This window comes from Lepidochelys kempii, chromosome 11, assembly GCF_965140285.1.
Source record: "Lepidochelys kempii isolate rLepKem1 chromosome 11, rLepKem1.hap1, whole genome shotgun sequence".
In the NCBI taxonomy this organism is placed as follows: Eukaryota; Metazoa; Chordata; order Testudines; family Cheloniidae; genus Lepidochelys; species Lepidochelys kempii.
Window position 1 is genome coordinate 23,498,175 of NC_136390.1, and position 16,013 is coordinate 23,514,187.

A 16,013-nucleotide genomic window follows, 5' to 3' on the forward strand; every position below is an offset into this window, starting at 1 on the left:
AGGTACCCAAAAATGCAGCATAAGAACAATATAGCTGATGGTTTATTATACTCTTTCACGATTGTTCTGTTAACTGGTCTTTTGCCTGCATACTGACTATCAGGTAACAAACTATAGATAAAAAAAAGACAGGAGCCTTTCATGTATTTATGTTCTGCTGTTTCTCAAAGCTAGAGGAAATAATGTTTCTGCACAACTGTTCGACTCCACAGTGGGTCTTACACAGAGACACTTTAGATGTAAAACAACAAGGCAACATGGATACTCCCTCCTAAATAACGAAGACAAAGTAAGACGAGAAATGTCTTCAGTGTGCATTATGCAAAATGTAGGAATTTTTTTAAAAAAGAGCATTCACTTCATGTCACTGCTTTAAGCATTATCACATAGCTTCTTTTCCCCCCCTACTTCTAACCTGACCTTTTTCCCAATGGTTTGTCTATAACTTAATATATCTCTAATTCTTTTGAAATAATGTTCACAGTTAACATAATTGGCGTTATACAGCTCTAAAGTACATTATGGAATATTCTGTCACAAGACACTAAATTGAAATTTTAAAGAAAATGATAGAAATAGCTGTAAGGGAAAAAGTACCCTTTTAAATCTAATTTGCTATGCACCGCAGTAGGGTAATGGATGCAATGAAAGTTCTTTCATTGAGTTACCATGTCCAAAAGGTATTTAGGTAGTAAAGGATGTTAAACAGACTCCCTGTGCTCCTTCTTTAAGTAAAGATAGCAGGAAATAAGGTATATAGGTTTGTGTCCTCCTGATTTTTATTTCCTTAGGAGTACAGCTTATGCAAAGGGCACCTTAGGCTACTTAGAGGATCACAAAGGGTGCCCTAGACCCCCTCACTGTCTGCATGAATAGAACAATCTAAAGGATGGCTGAAGCCATACAGCAAGTTAAATCCTTCAGGTGGGTCTTTTCAAATTCCAATAGTGAGGAGTTACTGCAGAATTGGTAAGGATTTCACTAGGCCCCAGCAGGTTTGAGATCAAAAGCCCTGGTTAAATAAAAGCCTGTTGGGAAATCTTAAAACCTCTTTGTAATGTAACTTTAAAAAGTTAATACAAAGAACCCTTAGATTGAAGCCTATAACGGCACGAACAAAGGGTATATCAAAACTGATTCTATTACGAGAAGGCAGACAAATAAATTCATTGAATTTAAAGAACAATCCAAATATATTACTCTGTTAAAAACTAGAAAGCACATCTGTACAGCCGTGTGTGTGTGTGTGTGTGTGTGTGTTATAGCCTATGAGTTTATAAATCATAAGAATGGTTCAACAGAGCATTCTGTGTTATACTTTATATAATACTTTATATATCTTTAATGGCCATATATATGTGAGAAATGTTATGTATATATATTTTTAATACAAACATATTTTTATCATTTATTGAGTTTCATGCTGGGTTGTTCAAATATACAGTTAAATATATCTCTATATATTTATCCTACAAAAACACAGCTGAATGAGCTCCTAAATTCAAACTGACACAAGACATTTTTCAACCCAATTAATTAAAAAGGATGGGTGCTCATCAGTCAGCTGGCACAGCTTTTTTCCCCATCATATTGCCAAAATGTCAAAGTGTTAGTTGTGCAGCATGTTTCAAAAAGAAAATCTGGGACTGGGATTTAGATACAGATTATTAACTGACCCCTTCCTGAGCAGCTCTTCCAGTTTTAACTCATTGAGGTCTCTAGCACCAAGAGAGAGGGAGTTATGCATTGATGTTGGATGTCATTTGCACAAGCATTTCAAATTTGTGCTCAGTGTACACAAGAAAGGGCATAGTAAATTGTGTTATCCATGCAATTTATGCAGGGTGGCCTCATGGTTAAAGCGCTGCACTGGGCTCAAGAGAGCCGGATTGAATTCAGAGCTATGGCACAGGCTCCCTGGGACCTTGGGCAAGTCACTTAGAGCTGCATTCTGACACCCTCTCTCCCTGTGAGTAGCATCTTACCCCAAAAGAAGTCCCACAGAGGGTATCAGAAATAGGCTGTTAGTTGCTCTGCATCTCAGTTTCCTGTCTGTAAAGTGGTGTTAATAATGCTTCCCTACCGTATAGGAGTGCTGTGAGGATGAATTTGTTAGCATTTGTATGCAGCAATGGGGTAATATAAGGACACAGTTAGCTAGAAGTGGTGTTTTGCCATTCAAGCATTGACATCCATCCCGAAGGTTTGGTAAGTTATGCAGCTACAGAAGAGGGGTTGCACACCCTAAAAGTCAGTTTAAAGGCTCAAAGTGAATTTTTGGCAGTTTTCTTTATAATAAAATCACACAAAAGTCTGACACTTACGTTAAAGAAAGCTGACCGTGGGCACCGCACTTAACATATTAGGTGGAATGGGATCCATGCTTACTCCCTCAATACCACCTAATGCGGCTAACCCCTTAATTACTGTACAACAACTGCACATAACAGGATATGGTCCAGTATTATTTTTATAACCAAGAATAGTGGATATGATGTTAATAAGTGAGAAGAATACCTCATATCTGGCATCTTTCATTCCAAAGATCTTAACACTCTACATATGCAGGAATCACTTTGCCTTCTGCTTAAGTGCCACCATCTTTAACAGCAATACTGCACATTAGCTTCTGGTAGGCAATGAAGAATACCGTATCCAAATGAGTCTGCAAGGGAAACACAGACAGGCTAAATGTAATCACCATTTTGGCCACAGTACTAGGAATAATGCCATTACTCTAGCAAAAGTGCCCTGGGATCACTAATAATCATAAAAGACAAACCTCACTGCTGACTTCTCATTTGAAAGAAAGTATCTCCAACAGCATTATGCCTCTTAACACTTTGCTGTGAATCAGTAGTGAATCAATGCCACAGCATAGTGTTTGGTTGAGGTCTCCCATCCAAACACTGTCCATACCCAACCCTTCCTAGCTCAGATGAGACCATAGCCTGAGCTGGTGTGGATACCAAATTAATTCTATTCATACAGTAGATTACACAGTGATATGTATAAACTTCAAATTTTATTCTGAAGTCTTGATTAGATCTATGAAACAAGCCAAGTTTGAAGAAAATCTGTTGAGTAGATGTGAAGTTATGAATCTTGAAAGACAGCAAATTGATTCTTTTCTTATTTTTAACTTACTCTCTTTAGATTAACTCAGACCTCAAAAGGCCTAGAATATGAGAGATTTGATGCTTTTTAGTTTTGAATCAATCAGACCCACTTGCACATGGATGTCATAGTTAAGGAAGCTACAAAGCTTAGAATTAAATGGGTGGAAGAATGACCCAGTGGAAAAAGTAGATCTCTGGGAGTCAGGAGATCTGGATTCTATTCCCATCTGTAAAATGGTGATAATGATAATTACCTACTTTGCTGGGGCTATGAGCCATACTTAATATTTGAAAAGCATTTTGGAATTCTCAGATGGACAACTCTAAAGGAGTGCAAATTCTTATAAAAATGCTAAAATGTAAAGGGTGCCTCAGAGTTCAGGTTCTTCCAATTAAGTACAATCACAGTTTGAAGAAAATTATTTCAGTACTTTTAAAAATTATAATATCTAGTCAGTAATTTTCATTCAGTTTTCAGATACGCTGAAGCTAGTGTGATTTAGAAAGTTGTTCCTCACCATAACCAACTAGCAGTCAGTTCATACTCTGGACCTTCTTAAATTCAACAGTAACACTTCTTTAATCCCAGATCTCCTTATTCCCAGTCCCCTGCTGTCATCCTAAAACCATTCTTCCTCAAGTCACTCCCTAGCTTCATTTTGGGGTACTGATTCTGTTATCCTCAGAGGGAAATGTGCAATCCATTGAATCACCATCACTGTTTCCAGTAACACTTAGGATTTCATAGAATCATAGAAGATTAGGGTTGGAAGAGACCTCAGGAGGTCATCTAGTCCAACCCCCAAAAGTGATTTCCTCTCAGGTTTCCAATTCAAGTACTTAGTTCGGAGGGCTGAGAGATCACCGCCAAAGGTGGAAGAAGCTGCAGACCATTATACATCTCAATCAGCTGTTGACAATAACAGAAATTTGGCTTTTCACTGTCACACCTCTGTTCTCTGAACAGCTGCCGCAGTGTCCCACCAGAAATGATCAACATGTCCTTGGGGGGAGGGATAGCTCAGTGGTTTGAGCATTGGCCTGCTAAACCCAGGGTTGTGAGTTCAATCCTTGAGGGAGCCATTTAGGGATCTGGAACAAAAATGGGAGATTGGTCCTGCTTTGAGCAGGGGGTTGGACTAGATGACCTCCTGAGGTCCCTTCCAAGCCTGATATTCTATGATTCTTTGTCTACTACAAACGCTTAGGTGCACACAGTGCAACAGACCAAATTCTGCCTTCTCCCCCACAGCTCCAGATATACTTTGCAATGCCACTGAAATGAGTGCACATGTATGAGTGTAACTGAAAAAGGACATGACCCAACATTTTTAGGCAGAAGAAAATACCTTCATTTAAAATTAATCATTCAGATACTATATTTGCATCCTCGTCCTATTAAGTGTAGGGTCAGTGTTATACCAGCCTATGTATGAAACTGGTACTAAAATGTGCAATGACCTAAACCATACCCATCCTATTATTTACAAACATATCTTTTATCTCAAAGGTAAATGCCCCTCCATCAATGTGAATACATCAACCCCAAAGAAGAGACTGTAGTTTGAAGAGTGCCCTCTCAAAGTCCAAATAGGGGTAATCAGATGAGGTGCACCAAACTGCAAGACTAAACATATGTACGTTTAATAACCAGACCCTCCTGAGGGCAACAAGAAGCTAGAAGAAGAGATGCTCTGAAGCCACAGCAAAAAGAAGTTAGGTGGATATATACTGAGGTTGCTAGCCCCAAAATACAATGCATAACTTAAAAGTAATACATTTTTGTCAGAAGGTTTGAAAACACTGTCCAAAAGGATACAGAGCCCTTCTTTGCCATTCACATAAACTGTGTAAACTCTTGGCCATGTTAGTGTTTAAAATGAAAAAAAAAATGGTTATAGCTATTAAAGAAAAACAAAATCTCAACAGGTCTGTATGAAATTTATGCAACACCTTATTTATTAATGCATGTGTAGCTATCATTTTATTCCATTCCCCAAAGGTGGTACTTTAAGGAGGAGGCTACATGCTGATTGACAGCAGCCATAATTCCATACAATGAGACTGAGTGTTACAGTCACTTGTAACTGATCAAAGATACTATTGCATCAAACAGTATTATAATATGATCACGCTGTATGTGGTTGATGCCAACGCTGTTCATCATATTGCACACTTTGGTGCTAGACATATCTATTAATAGCATTGACACAACACCATTATCCAAATTTTTCCAAAGAATTGCACTTTGTGAAATGTGGAAAGTAATCTGTACATAAATCTTCGGGGTTTGATACAGTGTGTTCTGTTAGCTAAACACTTCAACATGAGGAGTTTTGCTGATCGTAGGATTTTCACAGGACGGCACTGAAAACCTGAAAGCCTGATGAAAAAAGAACATATTCCAGCACAGAGACATGAAACTCCAGCTTCCTTTATTTGTCTCTTAAATGCAAACAAATTGGAAGATTATGTATTTTAGGTTAAGACTTTACATTTTCAACAGTTCCCAGTTTGAAGCTTTTTCCTGCCCACTGTCTTGCAGAAGGGAGTTTTGTCAACCCTGGACCTTTATAAAACTGGAGATGGAAACAAAAGAAATGAATTCTTTGTTACCAGCATTTCTACAGCAGCCATTAAAGGTGATGTGCCAGAGAACATGGAGCTCACACTGACACTACAATCTTGGGTGCTTTCTCAGAGGCAGATTCTTAAACTAGCTTGGGTCTCTGCAGGTCAGAGGTCAGCTCCCCTCGAATCTCTATAAATGCTAGAGTAAGCTTATTAACCTCCCTCCTTTCACTTAAAAGTCCAAATGACAGTATAGTTAAATGTCCATGAGCCTACAAGGTATTGGATGACCTCCCCCCTCCATGCGCAGTTAAGGCAGTAGGAGATGTGGGTGCTCAGCCCCGAGCAGGATCAGGCCCTTTGCCATTGAAAGTTAATATGATGTATTTGGGGCTATGTTCTTATCTTATCTCATTGAATACGTCATCTTTAATTCTCACTAGCTTTGTCTAATTCTGTTCTGACAGAAACTAGTGTAGCCATAACGAGGGTGCCATGTGGAAAAACTGAAAGGATCTTTCCAGGCTATAATGCATATTTGCTTGGTCTAAGGCCTCAGTCCTGGGTGCTGACATTTCTGAAGCACCAAGCCCACTAGAGCTCCATGACCTGGCAAGACTCCACAGGTGCTGAGGCCCAAGGAGGAATACAGATCAACTGACAGATTGCATCTAGGAGTAGCTCTACACTTATGGTGGCATGCTGCGTACAGACTTGCACGCCCAGCTTGCACAGGTATAAACAGCAGTGCAGACAGTGAGACACTGCTTAGATGAGTAGAGTAGGGTGTGCTACATGCCTGAATCCCAGGGTATATACCCTACATGGCTCTCTACATGCCCAAGCAGCGCCTTCCACATCTACACTGCTGTGTTTAGCAGCATAGAGCCCCACTGCCTCCCCCGTGCAGGCCTTGCATTGCCACTTGTAGCTACTCACTGAAGTGAGCATGTAGTCTGCCTTCCACTGCGGTGGGTAGCTACATGTACCCTACATGCCACCACAAGTGTAGGCAAAGTCTATGTAGTCACTAATGTAGCCACGCAGTCACTAATTCTTCTCAGGGCTAGAGTCTGGGATCCCACCCTACCTGGGTGCTTGGTTAGCTTGCATCATGCTTTTCTTCCTCCATATGGAAGAAGTTTCTTCTCGGGTTACTGACAACCGGGCAGACAAATAGTGAATTACAGTGCATAGCCATTTGACACCAGTAACCCTCCCTTGTCTAGGCTGCAGCTCTTCTTAGTTTTCCAATATCTCCTCATGGCTGCCCTGCCATTTCCTCATTGAACACAGCAAAACATGATTTGCCCATCTTGCCTCCAAAACAGAACTCCATCATTCCAGTGTCCTCCTGATCACTCACAATCCTAGGGTTAGCCCATCCTGATTTTCCTTAGCCTTTTCCTTTGCCTGTCCTCCTCATATTTCACAGTCACCAAATACAGACGGTAATCTTTCAGGCAGATGCCTTGCCTCTCTTAACCTCTGTAAAGCATCACGAAGGGTTATGGTACTATATGCTTGTATAGTGCTTAGCACATTGCAAGCATTACTGGAATTACAGCTACATAATAATACAATAACAATAACAACAGTCTCTCTCCCACACTGTATAATATTTCACTGAGACTCAAGACAATGGCATCTGACATTGGCAGAATGAGATACCGTAACCATGGGCCACAGTTCAAAGTTTCCTAGGAAATATTCAGTCAGGGACATGAGACTGCCCTTCAACTGAAGATGCCTTCACTTTTTTTTTTTTTCATTTTATCCTAGTGCAGTAGGCTAATCTTCCCTTTAGCTGAGATGGCTTATTGCCCAGCCAGGGGCCATGGCCTTTCCTGGGTTGGGGAGCCCCAAAGTTCAAGGATTTCTACCTCCGGACCACACTATAAATGTTCTATTTGAAAATAATTAATTTATACATATTTGCCCACATGACCTCTTGTGCAGGACAAAACTGGTGTGCAGGTTACATGTAATAATGGGTGGGTGAACATATACTTTGGATGCTACTTTAAATGAACTTGAAAGTAATATTGAAAGCATATGCTCACCCACCATCATCTGGGCAGAATTTATCTGTGTACTTGCAGGAGATTCCAAATACAATTCCCTCTCCACTGGCCATGTGATGTAATGTACAAGAACTGCATGGAAACAAGTCTGGAATGAACATGGGATTTACCAACTTTAGAAAACAGTTTCTGTCGGTGTATCTCATAAAACTACTCCACCATGTAAAAATGAAGTGATACATAAATAAAGAGATTCCATCCAATTCCTCCTGGACAGATATCTGCCTTATCATTGGTCAGTCTACATCCTTGATAGCTGTCACAGCTTCAGAGATCCAGGATAACAAGCCCTGGAATACCAGTTATCCACAAGGATGCATGCCTGCATATCTGAAGCTGGAAAGTCACCTTTTTCCATGCTGGGACTGTATAAGCTGCACCTTATGAATTGGTGCAAACTTTCATGTCAGAATTTACCCTTTGTCCTAGTTTTCCACTTATGTTTGCACTTACATGTGCCAGCATGAGCAAGTCATATACTCTGTTATGTACCAAATAACCTATACTGATGGATACTGTTTTGCCATGGTTAATTAAGAATGGTGCTTTGTGCATTTCCTCTTTGTAATTAACAGGAAAATCAGCCCTACTAGAAAGGGACCCTAAGCGACTGATTTTGAAGGAGGCACAATGATAAGGGAGAGGATTTTTGAAGTCTCACGATCAGCTATAAGAAACATCAGCACAGTACTGTGCACCGTAGCAAAAGAAGCTTTAACTTTTTAAACTGGGTGTAGCTAAATAATTCAAGATGCTGTAATTTAAATGTAACAGCAGAAACTAAGAAGTTCAAACAACAGAGTTATAGGCATTTCAGCACAGCGTATAGTCTCCTGAAATGTGGTATTATGAAAATTACTAAGAATTTGGCCACAGAATGTTTGATGCTGTATTCTGTCAATGCTGGAACAGGACTATAGTATTTTCCCCCACCTGTACATCTGTCCCTTTTTCAAACCTAGTACAACTGCCCCTGCTGCAGGAGTAAGGAAGATGTAGCCCTGCTTCTGAATCTACCTTTCTATTTAATAAATTGGCACAACTGAGAGTCACCATGCACCAGACACAGACACAACTGCAAATCTGTTCTTACCCTCCCCATACCACCTGAGTGCAGCTATTATTCCTCATCCTTGGGGAAAGGACTCCATATGTGACATCCAGACACCTCAGTAATTCCAAGCATCATTATCACTAGCAGGATCAAGTGCAGCTGTGATGCACTGAGAAAGCACAGTAATGCTAACACTAATCTCTGCATTCACGACACTGGCCCTCACTAGGAAGTTTAAGTACATTTATTAGGGATTCTCTAGATCTTAAAGGTACAAAGACAGCTATAAGGCTTGACGTACTAACTAATTGGGGTTTGGAACAAAAATCTTCTTATCTTCTTAACTCAGGGATACTCCCTTTGTTGTTAAGTATACACACTACCTTTTATTTAGAATGTAAGTTATGGACAACTCAATGGCATGGCATTTGCTGGAGCATATACTATTTTTAACAGGGTTTTAACTTGGAGTTCTAAACCCACTAATATTCACAGGTATTTTTGCAATATATTGGTAGCATACTTAATTATTAACTAGCACACTTTCCCTGCCTTATTAATGCATGTTTTGTTTCATATTGTACTTCAAATTTCAAAAGTAACTAGTGATTTTGGGAGCCCAACTTGAGACATCCTAAAAGAGCCTGACTTTCAGAGGGTGAGAGTCAAGCACTTGTGGAAAAACAGAGCCTTTCAAGGTGGCTTGAATTTCTGGATAGTACACAGTCCTTTAATCTAACAGGAAAAAGGCATGAGATCCAATGGTTGGAAGCTGAAGCAAAATAAATTCAGATTAGAAATGAGGAGCAAATTTTTAATAGTGAGGTAGTTATCCACTCGAACAACTTACAAAGAACCATTGTGGATTCTCCATCCCTTGAAGTCTTTAAATCAAGATTGCTTATCTTTATAAAAGACACAATATAGCTCAAGCAGAAGCTATGATCTTGATGCAGAAATTACTGGGTGAGATTCTTTGGCCTGTGCAGAAGGTCAAACTAGATTATCATAATGGTTCCTTCTGGCCCTAAAATCATACGATCATATGAATATGACTCTATGAAATTTGACACCCCAAAAATGAGGTATCTAAAGTTGTTAATCACTTTTTAAAATCTTGCTCATGCTGTTTCTCAGAGTCTATAAAAAACTGACTAAACCAACATCCAAGAATATTAAAGGCTGGGTAAAAGTGACACAACTAGCATTTGCACTGGTTGTGGCGGAGCGATAATCCGTTTGATTAATTTGACAGAAACAGAAAAGCCACTTCTCCTCCCTTCCTGTTTAAATTTAAACCACTCTGGAGAATCTTGCAAATGACAGCCAGCGATTTCAACTCCACACCATATTCTGAACAAATAAAATAGTGGCATGGTGGACCAAGCTTTTTTTTTTTTTTTTAAGTCCACATATGACGATGCATCATAGCTATAAACAGATGGTATTTGGCCTCCTTCCTATTCTCAACATTTGGAATTCCTAAACTATGTGAATTAAACAATAATATTTTATAAACATACAAGGGATTTTGCTCACCGCTTTGTTAACATGGAAATTATACAATGCTGACATTTATTTAAATTTTAAAAAGTAAACAACAGTGTGCATTGAAATAAAGTAAACTAACATCAACAGAGAAAAGCATGTTCCCTGTGCACATTACCTACAGTGGCATGGGCCATTTTAGGGGAGACATAATGGGATGAAACACAAATTGTAGCTTAGACAGTCTGATCCTTTGTACTCTAAAGGCTCATTTAACACCTCTCTGTAAACAAGGGATATTTATACCATAATTGGCTAGTTGACCATCAGTGTGCATTTACTGCCTAACCTGCTGTTATGGAGTTAAAAGAAGTATGTCTTCAATTGGTTTCCTAGGAGCGAAAGTGTGTTTGCAATTTTAGTACCAACTGAATTCAGTCTAACACCTGCATTTAGTACAAGAAACACTTTCATAATAGCAAAATTGTGCAGGGGGTGGGGGGGAGATGTATTACTGACAGGAAAAGAAGAAGAAAGTAACAGATCTTGAAATAATTCCGTTTGCTTAGATTCCTCTTTCATGCCCCTCTTAGCCCCCTTTTATACTTCTTTCCTGCTTGCAATACAAAATCTAGGAGGCACTTAGTTTTCAATCAGTATTCCCAGGTCTGCAAAGAGGTTCTGTGATGAATAAATAATTAATCAGAGATTTTAATCAGTATTATGATTTTGAAAAAGGCTAATTATCATTGTTTACAGACATGTCTTTCCAATGAATTGCCTTGTTTTGCCTTCAAAGCGCTAAAGGTTAAGCCCTTTCCAAGGATCCCTCCCACTCTCCTTAATTTGATCTTCAACTCTCCCTTTTTATGCAGACACCAACACCTTGTCACAGGGAAACCACACTTTGCTAACGCCCTGGGAAATGTGAATGATACAGTATTGGGCTAAGGGAAAAGGCCAACAGATCTATCCTGCCTGAGTGTAAAAACAGCTCTGAAACATACAGTGTGAACCTGCCCCGATATAAGTCAACAGCAAAACTCCCACGGACTTCACTAGGGCCAGGATTGCAATCCGAAGACGCAGTCACTGCTCTGCCCGGTTACTGGCTAGCCTTGCAGCACGCCAACAAACCAGGCTGACACAAGCATGGCCATCACATAGGGAAAAGTCAAATACAAACCACTCCTGGACCTAAACTTCATAACACTGCATAGCCACTAAACACCGGGGGGGAAGCGATCCCGGGAAGCAGTGATTTTTGCTGCTATTATTGTTGGCTTTGTTGGTCATTTATTTATAAATGGTGTACAAGGACATTAGTAAATATTTCCCTCTGAGCTAGTAACGACGCACTTGCCAAAGGACAACACATCTTCTGCTGTTAACATTCTTTCTACAGCACGTGGGGTTTTTGAAGGGAACAAAGTTTCCGATCAAAAATCAACGACAAAATCTAGCAAAGCAAGCGTTGTTTTCGCTGGGGATCGCACCTCAGCCCCCCCCCCCCCCCAAAACCCGACAATGCATAAATCCTCACCTTGGGTCCCCTTCTGGGGCTAGGTAAGAGAAGAAAGTGTTACTAAATGTCAGATTTTTTCCTTGCCTGTGCCCCCAGTGTTTCTGCAGCAGGGAAAGCTGCAGCCTTTCGTGCGTGCATGGTTAATACGGATTACACCTTCCTTGGGCTCGCTTTGCCTGGGATGGAGATCTGCATCAAAAAATGCTGCAGCCAAAAGGGGTGGGTGGGGAAATACACACGAACCTGCTAGCAAAGGGATCCCAGAGGTGCAGAGCCGGGAAGGACAAAAAGAGGGAGCTTAAGACCCAATAAAACAGAGCGATAACTAACTAGAGCAGGGATGGCTGCACACAGCCGTATGGGAGCGCGGCACTGCTACAGGACTTCAGCTGCTACCCCCTCGCCTCATTGCCACTGCTCTCTCCTCTTTCCCCCACCCCCCCAGCCCAAACTACCGGTGTCTTCTCTCTCTTTCCCCTGCACAGCCCCCGCGCCTTTGCCCCCGTTCGGAGGGATTTATTAGCAGCGACTCCCAGGCCGGGCCAGCAGCCGGATCTGCGCTGGCCAGGACGCGAGGGCGGGGAGGGGACTGGGCGCTGTCGGAGCGTGCCGAGAGAGCCAGCGCTGCTCCTGGCAGCTGTGCCGGAGAGCATGAGCCAGCGTTCCCGGGAAACTAACAGATCCGCTCGCTGGCCGCATCCCTTTCACTGGTCCCTCTTGTTCCTTTGCGGGGGGGATGCCCCCCGCCACGGACAGAGGAGAGAAAGTCGGCAGCAGTAACGTATGCAGAGCCCAGCCTTAGCCGAGCAAATAACTTCTCTTTTAAACGACACGTCGGTGAGAAATTAAGAAGAGCCGCGAGGATAGCTCGGGGTGGGTGGAGAACCGCAATGGAAACTTTGGGGAGAAACAGAACACGCCTCATTGACTTCCATCTCTTTCTGCTTCTCCCTGGGATAATCAAAGGGTTAAAAGTTGCACGGGTCATCAATTAAATGTCGTCCCCCCCCCCCCCCCAAAAAAACAACTACCCACTGAAAGCAAGCTCCAGCTCCCGCCTCCAGAGGTCCCCGCACCTCCTCCCTCGCCGGTACAAATATGGTTATTCCAGGGCTGGGAGATGCGGTGGCATATTTGGCGTTTGCCACAAAGGGCTAGCCAGTGAGTGTGGGATCCCTAATTACGGATTACAGGCAAACAGCCCCTGTCCCGCGTTTGCCCTGTGCCCGCGGACGGGCGCTGCACAAGGAAGCCCACGGCCTGGTCAGAAAGTCCCTTCTCTCCTTCTTCGTTTTGAATCTGTGTCAATGTAAAAGGCATTGGATAGTGGCTGTGGGTAGGTGTGTGCCCGGGGCCGCGCTGCAGCTGCACGCTCCAGCACGTAGGAGGACAGTTTGCTGATGTACCCAGGAGCCTGGGGAACCTCTTGGAAGGAAAAAGAAGAGTGGGGAGGGGGGGAGACTATTAATACTCCACTCGAGCATATTTTGCTTCTCCCCCCCCCATCGTCACTCACCAAGCGTTTTAAGCTTTAAATTAAGTGTTTAAAGCGAAGCGATTCATTAGAGCCCGTCCAGCCCCCCTTCCTCTTTTTTGATTTTTGTTTTATTGCTGCTTCTATTTTCCTGGCCTAGTATCACAGCGTTCGCGCTCCAGTGTGAACAGCCAAGTGGATGTGAAAGCCAGAGAACATAGCTGCGAGCGACAAAAGGAGAACACGTTGGGGGAGGCTGCTCCCAAGAAGCAAGCGCTCTGCAGCCTCAGACGACACTGCTGCTTCCACGCGGCTGCTTTTGTTAGTACTCCCCGCCGCCGACCCCCGGGCTGGGCTCTGGCCTGGGTGGGGGACCCGAGGCTCCAGGAGCACGCGGCGCTGAAGGTGTGGGGCGGTGCAGCGTGTACGATCCCGGCCCGATTTGCTCACAACTCGGCTGCAACCTCCCCCACCCCGCCCGCTTTGTTCTTCCCGTTCAGTGTCAGGCTCGCACGTCCAAGCAGCATTTTGCTGGGAACTCTGACACTTGTAAAGACCCGGCGGCCCCCAGCCCTGCACTCTCGGGAAGTTGTTGGAGACCCTGCAGCCTGTCTGTCCCGGAAACCAAAAGGAGGTGGCCGGTGGATGGACGCTAAGGCCTTGCTCGGTGGGGCGGCCCTGGGGGCAGACCGCAGGAAGTCCCTTTCCAGTGCAAACGCTTGGCACCTGCCCGGGAGCGTTCCACATTCGGGACTCTCTGGTTCGCACTGAAACTCGACCCTACGCCCGTTTAGGGCTGGGGGCAACCCAGGGCCAGGCTCCGCCCTCCCCTCCCCCCCCAGTGCACCAGTCTTTGCTGCCCTTCGCTTCCTAACATGTACGTTTCCCAGCCAGGGGATCTTTTCCTCCCTTCCGCCCTGGTTCCTCCGCCTTTGCTGGATCTCTTGCAAAACACACCATCTTCTGGGTGCCAAGCTCCGGCCCCTGAGCCCTGCGAGAACCAAGGCAGCTCCAGCATGTGCTGTGCGTGACAGCATCGGTCTGTGCGCGGAACCAGTCCCGTCTCCCCCGCTTGGTTCCCTCCTTCGCGCTGGCACTGTTCGGAAGTGCAGCTGGCTCGTGCACTTCCGCGGGGCTGGTCTCGCTTTCTATTATTTTTAGATCGGATTGGCCTTGTTTAACCTTGATTTCCTTCTCTACCCCCCACTTACATCCTTTTGGCCCTGGAAGTCTCTCTGGTTTCTTACAGCCAGCCCAGCTCATCAAGAAGAAAAGGGGCTCTTCCAGAGTTTAATTCTTCTTGTTAAAATTCCACTCCCTCCTCCATATTACAAACGCTTTGTATAACTTTTATGCCTGCTTCGGTTGTGATGTTATTGCTCAGTCTAGTCCTGATTGATCGTGAAGTTATGCTGGCTTTTAAAGCACTGCCTCCATGATGCTGGAGCAAAGACTTCGTATTTGGCATGCTCCTTGCCTTTGGAATGCCTCTCCTGGCAAGATCAAGAATTCTGGTTTGACTGGGATTCTTATGTTAAAATTCAAAGCTCATTTGTTCAGTTAAGGCTTCTACTTAGAAGCAGCTTTCTCTTCTTCTCCCTGTTAAGTGCTCTATGATGCTGCTTACATGAAGGGTGTGTTGTAAGTGCTAGATGTAATATGGTTATATAGTACTGGATTACCAGTTTTCAACAACAGCTGTGCATATTCACTAGGAGTGTAAGGAAATATCAGAGGATAATATAGCATTGCTATTTATTACCCTATAATTAACGTTCTGACAGCGTTTCTATTATAAAACCTTATTTGCAAAGCTTTATAAGTCTGTGGCAAAAATTTCATTTGAAGATGAAGCCTAGTTTAACACACTGAAGCATTTTTAAAGTATTTTAGTAAAAATGAGCTTAGTCTATTACAGGGTAGTAGTATTCCCCTTGAATTTTTCCAATTTAAGGTGTTCCTTGATGTCTGCACTGATCTGAGCAAAGGAAATTTGTTGCCTTTAAAAATATAAATGAGGGATAACATCTGTCCTCAGTTACTCCAGAGCATACCCCTAGGAGATTTATACAGGTGTAATGGAGAAGCAGAATTTGCTCCAGACTTTTACTTTAATGTTGTTCTTTTATATGCACAGCCTACTGGTATCAGTATAGACAAATCCAGCATCCTCATTTACTACAGGTTTGAGCAAGGTCAGAGGACACAAGGTATAAAACATGGATGGCAGCATGTCCGTACCAGGGCTCCCAATGCTACCAACATGAGGCTGAACTGGTGCTATCAATGGCGGGAACATTTTGCAAAAATTTCCGGTGTGTAAACAGAGCCATTTCTCTTCTTCGACAGGAGAAGGAAAAATAATTTCCTTGTGGAACAAACCTGCATTCCCAGAACACTCAAAATATGCAGTAACTTAAATGGATATGCAAGGAGTGCAGGCTCAGAGCCCTAGTGTATTACAGGTGAAGGTGGCAGAGAGCTATCTATGGTGAGCCATTGGTGTAAGACATCACAGAAAAGCATTTCATCAAAGATCAAAAGGGCAATTACTAGACCTGCAATGAAACTAATAATTTATATCAAAGAGCTCGTAGTTCCTATTTCAATGTAGATGAACCAATAATAGATACAAGATACATAACGGCAAGGGCTGATCCTACAGCTCTTACTTGCATGAGTAGCCCAGTAAATATAG